The following is a 14,171-nucleotide window of genomic DNA, read 5'->3' on the forward strand; positions in this document are numbered from 1 at the left end:
CCCCAATACCTATCCCTGGATCTCAGGATTTAGCATTGAGTAGAACTGAAAGCCATACCAGAGGAAACAGAGCAAATGAATTTAGCACATGTATATCCCAGACATCTCTTAAGTGAGTAAAGACAGAAGTACTACAGACTCCAGAAGGAGATGTCCCCAAGCATGGAAGAAAAATAGTGAAGAGATCACACCCATGTTTTTTATTACTTTTTTTTCCTTAGAATGCTCCGTTCCAAATGACATGGCCCAGCCAGTGCAATGACACATGACTAATGAAGTTTATTTTTTTCTGATTTTTATTGGAGTATAGTTGCTTTACAATGTTGTATTAATTTCTGCTGTACAGCAAAGTGAATCAGCTATACATATACATATATCCCCTCTTTTTTGGATTTCCTTCCCATTTAGATCACCACAGAGCATTGAGTAGAGTTCCCTGTGCTATATAGTAGATTCTCATTGGTTATCTATTTTATACATTGTATCAATAGTGTGTATATGTGAATCCCAATCTCCCAATTTATCCCATCCCCCTTTCCCCCTTGGTATTCATATGTTTGTTCTCTATGTCAGTGTCTCTATTTCTGCTTTGTAAATAAGATCATCTATACCAATTTTTTCAGATTCCACATATATGCATTAATGTACAATATTTGTTTTCCTCTTCCTACTTACTCCAGTATGACAATATTACTCAGTATGACAATCTCTAGGTCCATCCATGTCTGTACAAATGACCCACTTTCATTCCTTTTTATGGCTGAGTAATATTCCATTGTATATATGTACCACATCTTCTTTATCCATTCTTCTGTTAATGGACATTTAGGTTGTTTCCATGTCCTGGCTATTGTAAATAGTGCTGCAATGAACATTGGGGTGCATGTGTCTTTTTGAATTATGGTTTTCTCAGGGTATATGCCCAGTAGTGGTATTGCTGTGTCACATGTTAGTTCTATTTTTAGTTTTTTAAGGAACCTCCATACTGTTCTCCATAGTGGCTCTATCAATTGACATTCCCACCAACAGTGTAAGAGGGTTCCCTTTTCTCCACATCCTCTCCAACATTTATTGTTTGTAGGTTTTTTGATGATGGCCATTCTGACCGGCGTGAGGTGATACTTCATTGTAGTCTTGATTTACATTTCTCTGATAATTAGTGATGTTGAGCATCTTTTTCATGTTGTTTGTTGGCCATCTGTATGTCTTCTTTGGAGAAATGTCTGTTTAGGTCTTCTGCCCATTTTTTGATGGGTTTTTTTGTTTTTTAAATTTTTTTAACACCTTTATTGGAGTATAATTGCTTTACAATGGTGTGTTAGTTTCTGCTTTATAACAAAGTGAATCAGATATACATATACATATATCCCCATATCTCCTCCCTCTTGCATCTCCCTCCCACCCTCCTTATCCCACCCCTCTAAGTGGTCACAAGGCACTGAGCTGATCACCCTGTGCCATGCAGCTGCTTCCCACTAGCTATCTATTTTACATTTGGTAGTGTATATAAGTCCATGCCACTCTCTCACTTCGTCCCAGCTTACCCTTCCCCCTCCCCATGTCCTCAAGTCCATTCTCTATGTCTACGTCTTTATTCCTGTCCTGGCCCTAGGTTCTTCATAAACTTTTTTTTTTTTTTTAGATTCCATATATGTGTGTTAGCATATGGTATTTGTTTTTCTCTTTCTGACTTACTTCACTCTGTATGACAGACTCTAGGTCCATCCACCTCACTACAAATAACTCAATTTTGTTTCTTTTTATGGCTGAGTAATATTCCATTGTATATATGTGCCACATCTTCTTTATCCATTCATCTGTTGATGGACACTTAGGTTGCTTCCATGTCCTGGCTATTGTAAATAGATCTGCAATGAACATTGTGGTACATGACTCTTTTTGAATTATGGTTTCTCAGGGTATATGCCCAGTAGTGGGATTGCTGGGTCATATGGTATTTCTTTTTTTAGTTTTTTAAGGAACCTCCATACTGTTCTCCATAGTGGCTGTATCAATCTACATTCCCACCAACACTGCAAGAGGGTTGCCTTTTCTCCTCACCCTCTCCAGCATTTATTGTTTGTAGATTTTTTGATGATGGCCATTCTGACCGGTGTGAGGTGATAGCTCATTGTAGTTTTGATTTGCATTTCTCTAATGATTAGTGATGTTGAGCATTCTTTCATGTGTTTGTTGGCCATCTGTATGTCTTCTTTGGAGAAATGTCTATTTAGGTCTTCTGCCCATTTTTGGATTGGGTTGTTTGTTTTTTTGATATTGAGCTGCATGAGTTGTTTGTATATTTTGGAAATTAGTCCTTTGTCAGTTGCTTCATTTGCAAACAGTTGGAGAGATATACTATGTTCTTGGATTGGAAGAATCAATATTGTGAAAATGACTATACTACCCAAAGCAATCTACAGATTCAATGCAATCCCTATCAAATTACCAATGGTATTTCTCACAGAACTAGAACAAAAAGTTTTACAATTTGTATGGAAACACAAAAGACCTCGAATGGCAAAAGCAATCTTGAGAAAAAAAAAAAACAGAGCTGGAGGAATCAGGCTTCCTGACTTCAGACTATACTACAAAGGTACAGTAGTCAAGATATGGTACTGGCACAAAAACAGAAATATAACCAATGGTACAGGATAGAAAGCCCAGAGATAAACCCACACACCTATGGTCACCTAATCTATGACAAAGGAGGCCAGAATATATGATAGAGCAAAGACAGCCTCTTCAATAAGTGGTGCTGGGAAAACTGGACAGCTACATGTAAAAGAATGAAATTAGAACACTCCCTAAAACCATACACAAAAATAAACTCAAAATGGATTAAAGACCTAAATGTAAGGCCAGACACTATAAAACTCTTAGAGGAAAACTTAGGCAGAACACTGACATAAATAGCAGCAAGATCTTTTTTGACCCACCTCCTAGAGTAATGAGAATAAAAATGAAAATAAACAAATGAGACCTAATTAAACTTAAAAGCTATTGCACAGTAAAGGAAACCATAAACAAGATGAAAAGACAGCCCTCAGAATGGGAGAAAATATTTGCAAATGATTAATGAAGTTTAATAGTCCTGCTTGGGGTGGAGTAAAAGGACTAGAATGAATTTGAGAAGTTTGAGGCCAATTTGTTCATTCTTACACTGGTAAGATTCTTCTTATTATTATTGTAGTAATCTAGTACATTTTCTCATCTTTCTCAGAGGAATCTCTCCTTATCCTTTCCTTTTTCAAAATTTTTTTGCTATTCCCAGTCTTCTGAATTGGGATTATTTTGTCAAATCATTAGTATCTTTCATTGGGATTATTATAATTGTGATTGTATTCAATTTATATTATACATTAGTGAAACTGACACTTCTCAATGTAGTTTTCCAATTCAAGGTATTAGTTCCATATTTATTTAATGTATTTCTGTACTGTCACTCATTTCTTAGTTGCTTTCCTCTAAGGGACACTATTTTTGTTCTGTCTCTTGGCTCCTCTTCTTCCACTCTTTTTTCTATTTCTTCCCTGAGGCCTTCTTTCCCACATTCCTTGCTTTTTCCTCAACTCCTGCTGTCATGATACATTACTGTATTATAACCAGGTAATATGTGTATGTATATATTTGAGTCCAGCTTAATAGTTTTATAATTTATGCATAATTATTAGGACTTAAATAAAGGTTAATGGTCTCATTTAATAGTTCATTTAATGTCAAAGGGACTTTTGCATAAACATTATTCTGTACCTATTTTAATGCTAAATTTATTATTTATATTCTAATAAAATTATGAACATTAATTTTATTAAACATGTATTAAATATTTACCTCTCCTTAAAAAATAGATTATAATTGCAGCTTTAGAATAGTTCTATTGAACTATTTATATAACTTAAAAGCAAGACAAAAATAGTATTTTTATAAATATAATAACTTAAAAACTTTGTCCTATTCTAAAATCTCAGTACTCTGTGTTTATTTATTTCTTTACTATTTCTACTTCTGATTCCCTTAGAGGGGTATAATCATGTTTATGTTGCTACCCTCCCAGGACGACACCCAAGAAAACTTTCCTCTAAGCAGGTTCTATCTTATTATTGTCCTCTCAAGTTCTGGAACTCAAGAATTAACATCCGGTCTTCCCTGGTGGCGCAGTGGTTAAGAATCCAACTGCCAATGCAAGGGACACAGGTTTGAGCCCTGGTCCGGGAAGATCCCACATGCCACGGAGCAACTAAGCCCGTGCACCACAACTACTGAGCCTTCACTCTAGAGCCTGTGAGCCACAACTACTGAGCCTGCGTGCCACAACTACTGAAGCCCGTGTGCCTAGAGCCCATGCTCCACAACAAGAGAAGCCACCGCAATGAGAAGCCCGCACACCACAAATAAGAGTAACCCCTGCTCGCCGCAACTAGAGAAAAGCCTGAGCACAGCAACGAAGACCCAATGCAGCCAAAAATAAAGAAATAAATTTTTTTAAAAATAAAAAGGAAATAAAAAGAATTAACATCCCTCAAATCTGGTTGAATGCTATGTTAGTTTCCTAGGACTAGGGTAACAAACTACCACAAATTGGGTGGCTTAAAACAAGAGAAATTTATTCTCTCACATTTTTGGAGGTCAGAAGTTCAAAATTAAGGTGTAGGTTGGGCTGTCCTCCTGTTGAAGCCTCAAAGAGATTAAGCTTCCTTCCCTCTCCCAGCTGCTAGTAGCCCAAGGCATTCCTTACCTTGTGACAGCATGATTCCAGTCTCTGCCTCCGTCTTCACATGGTCTTCTCTCTCTTTGCCTCTGTGTCTTCAAATGGAATTCTCTTGTCTGTATCTCTTACTCCACTTCTTATAAGGACATTAGTCGTATTGGATTACAGTCCATCCTAACAACCTCATCTTAACTTGATTACATCTGTAAGGACCCCATTTCTAAATGTCATTCTGAGGTTCATGGGGTTAGGGCTTCCACATATCTTCTGAAGGGGCTCAATGCAATCCATAATAGGTGCCTTGACTGGGGATGCTGATATCTCTCTGAATAACTTCTGTTAAAGTAGTTTTATCTTTCAGCCTCCTACACAAAGCAGAAACTAGCTATCTCCATCGTATCCCTGGTCTGATATAGGCACCATCCCTTCCTTTCTTTTTCTTCTTCATACTTAGAATGTAGATGTGAAGCTGTAGATGGAGCACCTGTCTTGTGACCATGAGATAAGAAGCATGAGTGGAAAAGCCACATGCTAAAGATGATTAAGCAGAAAAATAGGAAGAGATAGAAACATTGACATCATGTTGCCACTGCACCAGCCCTGGACTCCCCACCTTTGGACTTAACTATTATTTTAGAAAAAGTATAGCCCATTGTAGTTAAGCCACGGTAGATGAGCTTTTGTGCAACCCTCCCCCACTTCAAAAACAACCTCAAAACAAAACTGCTGTGTTAATGGCCTGCTTCCCCTGGCCTAATTGCTTATGCAAGCTTAATGAAGTCAGTCATGTTTATCAGTGATTTAGTACTGGCACATCTTAGCAGCTCAACACAAGCAGCTGGCATCTTACTTTAAATAACAAATAGTATATGTTTTAGTTCTGTTTTTTGTTTTCTTTCTGTTTTAAATCAAAGTGTGACCTTCTCCATTTCCACATCTATTTGCAAAGTTGTCAGTTACAGTCTCATCGGTGACAGCTGTGTGCCTCACAAAAGGACTATCATCAAATGACCTCAGACCCTGCCCACTGACAAATTTCCTGTCTTGGTTTCTGATTTGACCGGCTAAATTTCGCAATCCTTTCTTTCGGCCTGGTTCCGCTTTCCTAGCACTGACTTTGGCAGAAGTTTTTAACTCTCCTTACAACTGTCAGCCTCATGGCATCCTGGCTGAGCCTACCTACAATGAGAAAGGCTGACTGAGGAAAAAAAAAAAGAGACAGAAAACAAAAATCACCAGTATCAGGAATAAACAAGGGACACTACTAGAGGTCTAGAGAAATTAAAAGAATGATAAGTGAACATAATGAATAACTTTTTGTCAATAGACTCAACAATTTAGATGGAATGAGCAAATTCTTGAATGAGTCCACTTCCAAAACCAACATAAGAATAAAGAAAAATATTTGAAATGGCCTCCTGTCAAAAACTGTGAAAGGTCTGAGACTGTATCCTGCCAGCAAGTTAACAAGTTAGTCAAGGATACTTAGAGAAAATGCAAGACTTCTGGGTCAGAGACAAAGGACAGTATTTTACTCACAACAATGATAATAAAGCTTTTAAAAACATTTTTGTTTCTTAAATTTTATTTATATTAAAGATATACATATGCATACTTTAAGAAATCAAATAATGCTATAAGGTTTGTAATAAAAACAGAGCGTAGTCTCCCAGAACCACACCTGACAAAACATGCTTTAGAAGATTTTAGTAATGAAACTGAAAAAAATAAAAGTTCAAAGGAAACAGCTAAATTGCTGTTGAAACCACCATTTCCTTAGGGTAGAGCAAGTTCAAAATAATTTCCTTCTCAGAAGTGAGAAGTTAACTAGACTAAAATGTGTAGCTAGTTGAATAGTGTTAACATTGGATAAGTCTCAATGCTACAAGATTATATTGGTTACATTATCTCTTTGACCATTTATATCTTGTATTCCTACCTGTAAACACTCAGTTTATATTTAGAATGCCTAACAAGTTTAATTCAGGAATGACTATATCTAGCAGTGTTATTCAGTATAATGTAAGCACTTCATAAACACAAGCATTGATCTATTAATATTTATTCATTTCTGGATATTTATTGATTTGGAAAGTACATTTATATCGTGTTTGAATTTATAATGATTTTGAAAACGTGGCCATCATAATTATCTTATGATAACTGGTACTGTATCAGAAAAAGACTGTTTAAAGAAAACATACATTAAATGAGGATCAAAAATTCAAAATAAAATGTGAGAGAAAATTATTTAAATGGGGTTTTCTTTTAAAAAATGGAAGTGCAAAGATTAGGTGTTAGTGATAAGGGAATAGGAATGTTTGAATTGGAAGTAATTGTATATAAGTTTATTAACAAATTTGTGTGTGTCTTTTTTTTTAAACATCTTTATTGGAGTATAATTGCTTTACAATGGTGTGTTAGTTTCTGCTTTATAACAAAGTGAATCAGTTATACATATACATATGTTCCCATATCTCTTCCCTCTTGCGTCTCCCTCCTTCCCACCCTCCCTACCCCACCCCTCTAGGTGGTGACAAAGCACCAAGCTGATCTGCCTGTGCTATTCGGCTGCTTCCCACTAGCTATCTATTTTACGTTTGGTAGTGTATATATATCCATGCCTCTCTAGACCTGTGCCACCTTGTAACTGTGGTGACTTGAATATGAATACTTGGATAATGACGATGCTATATTTTAATTGTTATGCAAGAATATGTTAGGACAGAATCTATAAAACCTTCTGATAATGAGGTGGACTAGGCTTGTCACTAAGTTCTTTCTAATTTTAATCTCATATTGATAAGAAACTAGAATTTATTATATAGTTTGGAGAATTATAAAAAATGAAATATTCTTATAAGTACAGTTTTATACACAAAGTTCCTAGTTCCTGATATTCCTTAACTCTATCAGTCCATACTTTTGTGTTAGTCATACTGATCGTCATGGGTTATTTACTTAAAACATCACTGTCTAAAGAAATATAATGCAAGCCACACATGTTATTTTAAATTTTCTTGTAGCTACTTAAAAAAGTAAAAAGAAGCAGGTGAAATTAATTTTAATACTAGATCTTATCTAGTCCAACAAATTCAAAATATTATCATTTCAGCACATAATCAATATTAAAAGTATTAAGGTGATGTTTTATACCCTTTGTTTCATACAAATTCTTTAAAATCCGATGTATATTTTACATTTCAAATACCTCTCAATTTAGACTAGCCACATTTCAAGTGCTCATTAGTCCATGTGGCTAGTGGTTATAACACTAGACAGCACAGATTTAAAGACTGAGCTCTTGAAAGTGCTTTAGTTCTAGAGCACATCTTATCCAATATCCAAGTAAGCTTCTGTTTACTTTCTATGATTTGAGGTGGGGATTCCAAATTAGAGGGTGTATTGACTGAATGTTTGTGTCCCCTCCAAATTCATATGTTGAAGCCCTAACCCCCCAGTGTGATGGTATTAGGAGGTGGGGCTTTTGGGAAGATGAGGTCATGAAAGTGGAGCGCCCATGATGGGATCAGTGTCTTTTCTCTCTCTCTCCCCCTTTTCCTCTCCCTCTCCCTCTTCACCATGTGAGGACAGAGTGAGAAGGTGACCTTCTGCAAGCCAGGAAGAGGGCCTCACCAAGAGCCGAACCAGCTGGCACACAGATGGTGGGACATCTCAGTCTCCAGAAATGTGAGAAATAAAATTCTGTTGATTAAAACATTGGGAAGAGCTGATTAAAAGCAGTGATGGGTTGTTACAGTGTGGACATTCTAATGCACACCAAGGTGTGTGAGTCATTGGTGTAAAGAAGAGAGATAACCTTAAGTTTAATTCATTTCTTTCATTTACTAACTGTGTGAACGTGAGCAACTTAATGTTGGCCCCCAGATGTAGCTGTATAATACATACTTTCCAGGACCATAATGAAGTAAACATTAACTGAGAACAGGCTGGGTCATGCTATGCCATGTCATGGATCTCTGTCTTGTGAATGGACCATAGCAAACTGGCAGAAGAGACCTGCCTCTTGGAGTAAGTGGAGTAGTCCATCATGCGATTAGTAGGCTTCCCCAGTCTTGGGCAGGGCAGAAGCTAAAGGCAGAAAGCGAAGGCGCAGTGCTAAGGTAACTGCACGCCAGCCCCCTCAGCCTCTCCACGTGGCAGCTGATTTTCTTGCACACAATTTGCAGTTTGTACAGAGATCTTAGCTCAGCTGCTGAGGCCAGTAGTATAAACACTGAAGCATATGAGTCATTCTCTGAGGTCACCCCAGCAGAGAGGCCCCGAAGGAACTTGACGGAGTACACAGTAAAAACTTCTCTCTTGCCTTACGAAATCAGAACAGCGTTACTCCATAGTGAAACGGAAAAGGAAGCACCAGGCAGACTTTTATGCTGAAATTGAGTTAACTCAAATTTGGACTCTTATGAAATTAAGAAATGCAACAAGAGGAGGTGAACCCTCAGTAAATGTTTTCCTCTGAAACATATCTATGCTAAAGAAAGTGTTTAGAAATATTTATAGAAATACAAGTGCAGCTATGTTTAAGAGTTTAGAAATCTTACGTTACTCAATTCTCATGTTAACGTTATCTTTGAATTCACACTTTTAAAAGTGACCACTCTGTTTAAGTATGAGCAGAATTGATCCCAGTGCTTATAACGTTGTTTGGGTGCTGTTTCTTTTGCCATATCGTACAACAAATCAAAGGCAAAATTTAGAAATTCCACTGTGGCCTCCTCTTTGGACAAAATATGCCTCAAAGTCAGCTAAAGTTAGGAGATGATAATCTAAAATCCGGCATAGAAAGGGAGAGAAAACGGGAAGCACTCAAATATGCATATTGACAAGACACTCTCCCTGACCAAACTCTTTAGTCAGACCTCTCTAAGCCCTGTTCCTGATGAGGCTTTGACTTTGCATTCTTATCCCCATCCTTGCCAAATGTGCATAGCCCAGTTTTAGCAAGAATCCTGCCAAATCAGTTTAGAGAAAATCTCCCCCACTCTTCAGATCTGATCACTCTAAATAGCTCATCAAATATCTCCTCCCCAACCCTTGCCACCTGATTACTCTGACCTGCTACTAGTAATTTTCCATCCACCAAATCTTTCCTCCCCAACCCTGTTCCTTGGCTATCAATCTTGGCTGCCTTGTATTCTGAATTGAGCTCAGTTCTAAACTGAAGTCTCTTCAGGGAAGCAACCTAAATGTCCATCAACAGATGAACGGATAAAGAAGATGTGGTACATATATACAACGGAATATTACTCAGCCATTAAAAAGAATGAAATAATGCCATTTGCAGCAACATGGATGGATCTAGAGATTGTCATACTGAGTGAAATGTCAGGAAGAGAAAGACAAATACTGTATGATATCACTTATATGGAGAATCTTAAAATGATGCAAATGAACTTATTTACAAAACAGAAACAGACTCACAGGCTTAGAGAATGAACTTATGGTTACCAGGGGGGAAGGGTGGGGGGAAGGAGTAGTTAGGGAGTTTGGGATTGACAAGTACACACTGCTATATTTAAAGTGGATAACCAACAAGGACCTACAGTATAGCACAGGGAACTCTGCTCAGTGTTATGTAACAACCTAAATGGGAAAAGATTTTGAAAAAGAAAAGATACAAGTATATGTTAAAAAAAAAATTGTTCCACCTCCAATAATAAAGGGTAAATTAAAACAAAAGGAAAAAAAGAATTTCCCCTATTGCAATAGTTTCTGAATTAAATCTATCTTTACTGCTTTAACTAGTGTCTGGCTCTGGTTCTCTTTGACAATATGCACGAACAGGTACATATATACACATAGTTCTGATGTTAAAGATAATATATGGTCTCAATGTCCATATGATGATGATGGAAGTATAAATTAGTACAAGTTCTGCGAGGGTAATTGGACATTCTGTATCTGAAATCTTTATAACACTCATACCTTGTTACTCAGTAATTCTATTTCTAGGAATCAATCCTACGATACATGCCTTATATATAAAGATATCCACAGCAGCATTGTTTATAATAAAGAAAAATTGGAAAGAATCTGAATATCCAACAATAATTTGCTATGTAAGTTATGAGGCACTCATAGCGGTTTGAGGAAACATTGTGCAGCCCTCAAAATGTTTGTGAAAAGTCATAATAACAAAAAACATACTTATGAAATGGTGGTAAGTAGAGAAAAAAGCAAGATACTAAATTGCATAAAATTATGCCCTCATTTAACAAATTTCTGCATGTGTATTATATAGATATTGAAAACATACATATGTATGTGAATGTATATATATGAACGTACAACACTGAAAGAAGTACACCAAAATGTTAAAAGGTGGGGAGGGTCTCCTGAGGTGGACTGATAGATTTGTTTTTTCCTCCTCAAAAAGTCAGGATTCTTGGGACTTCCCTGGTGGTCCAGTGGTTAGGACTGCACTTTCACTGCCAAGGGCCCAGGTTCAATCCCTGGTTGGGGAACTAAGATCCCGCAAGCCACTGGGTGTGACAAAAAAAAAAAGAAGTCAGGATTCTTAGCTGCAAACAGAAGAAGCCACTCTGGCAAAATTAAGCAGAAAAATCATTTATTAAAACAAATAAGGTAGCTGACAGAATGATTGAGGGGGCTGGAGAAACAATCCCCAGACTCAGCTTCCTAAAGCAATGCCCAGGTCTGGTTGATAAGAAAACCATCATCACCGCTGATGCTATGTAAGAAATGCCAGCAACAGGACGTTTCTACAACTGGCTGTCAGCAATTCTAGAAAGCTACTCTTAAACTGCAAACCCCAGAAGCTGTACGTGTCTGATGCCACCCATCCAGCAAAAATGGAAAAAACGCTGAGGCTATTTCCTCATGTTGCCCATCTCCAAGTGATCAGAGGATTGACATAACTGACTTATACTGTAAAAGGATAATTCTGACTGCTGGGAGGAGAATATAATGTAGGGGACAGGGGAGGAAGCGAGAAGACTGCTTAGGAGGTCATTGTGATAATCCAGGTGAGAGGTGAAGATAGATTGGTAAAAGGGGAATGGTGAGGAGTGGTTGAATTCTGGACATATTTCAAGGGTGACTCCTAGATGTTGGCCTGAGAATTTGGAAGACTGGGCTGTAATGTACTGAGATGGGAAAGATCATAGGTGGAGATTGTAACCAAGCAATGGGCTGGTGTGCCCGCAGCGCAGAAAGCCAAACTCTGACAGCAGATGTTTGGAGCAAAGTAAGGGTTTATTGCAGGGCGATTTTGCAAAGCTTTGTGGTCTTATTTTAGGCAGTTGTGAGCAAGAGACAGTGAGGTGTGTGTTACTAATCTAACTTGATATGGTTGGCTCTGCTTGAGAAGAAAACTCCGTTGTCTCGAGAGGAAGCAGTCTACACTGATATCAGCTACTCCTCCTAATCAATGTGATCTGAAGGTCTCCAGCATTTGTACCAGAGCAGATGTCAGGTGTAGACTTCTTTAGCTGTGACATGTGTACCCAAGGCTCAAGCCACCAGGCAAGCCCTCCTCTTAATCATAGATCCTAATCAGTATATGCCTAGATACTTGTCCCAGACCCCAGCTACTGATTGTTCTGAAGATTAGGGATAGCTTATCAAAGGGACAGACAGGGCTTCCCTGGTGGCGCAGTGGTTGAGAGTCCACCTGCCGATGCAGGGGACACGGGTTCGTTCCCCGGTCCGGGAAGATCCCACATGCCGCGGAGCGGCTGGGCCCGTGAGCCATGGCCGCTGAGCCTGCGCGTCCGGGGCCTGTGCTCCGCAACGGGAGAGGCCACAACAGTGAGAGGCCCGCGTACCGCAAAAAAGCCAAAACAACACAAAGGGACAGACAGTTAAGGGCACGCTCCTCTGCTGTTTTCCCTGGTAACCAAAGAGCTAACCTGAGGTCAATTCCCTCTATAACTGGTAACTTCTCCCCTTTGCCCCAGTGCCCCCGCCCCTTACCCACCGCCCCGTAGCAAGGACTACTGCCATGTCCTGCCTGCTGTCTGCCACACACAGTGGGGTGTTGCTCCAGGACCTTGCTTCAGACACGGAGGATTCCCCCCCTACCCACTAAACCATTGATGTCTCTGTCGCTGACTCTGTAAGAGGGAAGAAACTTTGTATTCTGTTTCAAGTTAATCACTAAAAGGATGTTGCCCGTAAGCTTAAATTATACATCAGGGTCCATCTCCTGGGGAACTCTGCCTCCCAGGTAATGAGCATTAAGCTAAAATACCTTTGTTTAGCTCACAGAAACCATCCTGACCAGGCCCACCTGTGAATCACAGCCGGAGGGAAGAAATTAACACAACCCCCCCAGAGGCTGATGGGAACCAGGAAATACGGGACTTACTTCCTCCCCTTTTAGTATAAAAGAAGCTTGAATTCTAACTCAGGCAAGATGGTTCTTTGAGGTAGGAGCTCGCCATCTTCTTGGTCAGCCGACTTCCCAGATAAAGTCGGCATTCCTTGCCCTAACAATTCCTCTCGATTTATTGGCCTGTCACGTGGCGAGCAGTACAAGCTTGGACTACGAAACAAATTGTGGCACAGCCAGCCAGGATCCTTGCTACTCTTGGCTAGCCGGCCTGATGGGGGAATTTTCGGGTAAGGCCCTAGCAGCTGCGGGATCACTTGTCCTGAGGATCTTTCCTTCAAAATTCCCCAAAGCCAGAAACCAACACAACACTGTAAAGCAATTATACTCCAATAAAGATATTAAAAAAAAAATTCCCCAAAGTAGCACCGGCTGCCCCAGTGCTTGGCATTTGGAACAAGGAATCAACACTTGGGAGCAGCTGACAAGCTCCATGCAGCAGGGTAAGTCCGTCCAGTGTGTACAGCTGGAAACTTTATTTCCTCTCTATGGGGCTTTTTCTCCGGAATAAGCGAATCTGTTTTGTATTTGAGTAGGGTACCTGTTGGAGAGAGAAAGAGTTTTTGGACTTTTACCGGATTTGTGAACTGGTTCATTTATTTGGATACTAGCATTTGTGTGTGCAGTTTGTGTTTTGTTTGTCTTGAATTTCTGTTTTTAAAAATGGGGAATGGGGCTCCCCTGGTGGCGCAGTGGTTGAGAGTCCGCCTGCCGATGCAGGGGACACGGGGTCGTGCCCCGGTCCGGGAAGATGCCACATGCCGCAGAGCGGCTGGGCCCGTGAGCCATGGCCGCTGAGCCTGCGCGTCCGGGGCCTGTGCTCCACAACGGGAGAGGCCACAACAGTGAGAGGCCCGCGTACCGCAAAAAAAAAAAAAAAAAAAAGGGGGGGGGAATGTTTCAACTATCCCTAAAGAAATTCTCTGTGGCACATTTTGGGTAAGTGATCTGATTAGAGCTGTGAACTCACGGGTGAGAGGAAGATGCTATTTTATTGTAACAGTGTGTGACCACAGTACCTGTTAGGATCTCCACAAAGGGGTGTAGGCAGGGTTATCTTGGGACCCTGTGCACCATGTACTA

This window comes from Leucopleurus acutus (genome assembly GCF_964270905.1).
Source record: "Leucopleurus acutus genome assembly, chromosome: 11".
NCBI classification, from domain to species: domain Eukaryota; kingdom Metazoa; phylum Chordata; class Mammalia; order Artiodactyla; family Delphinidae; genus Leucopleurus; species Leucopleurus acutus.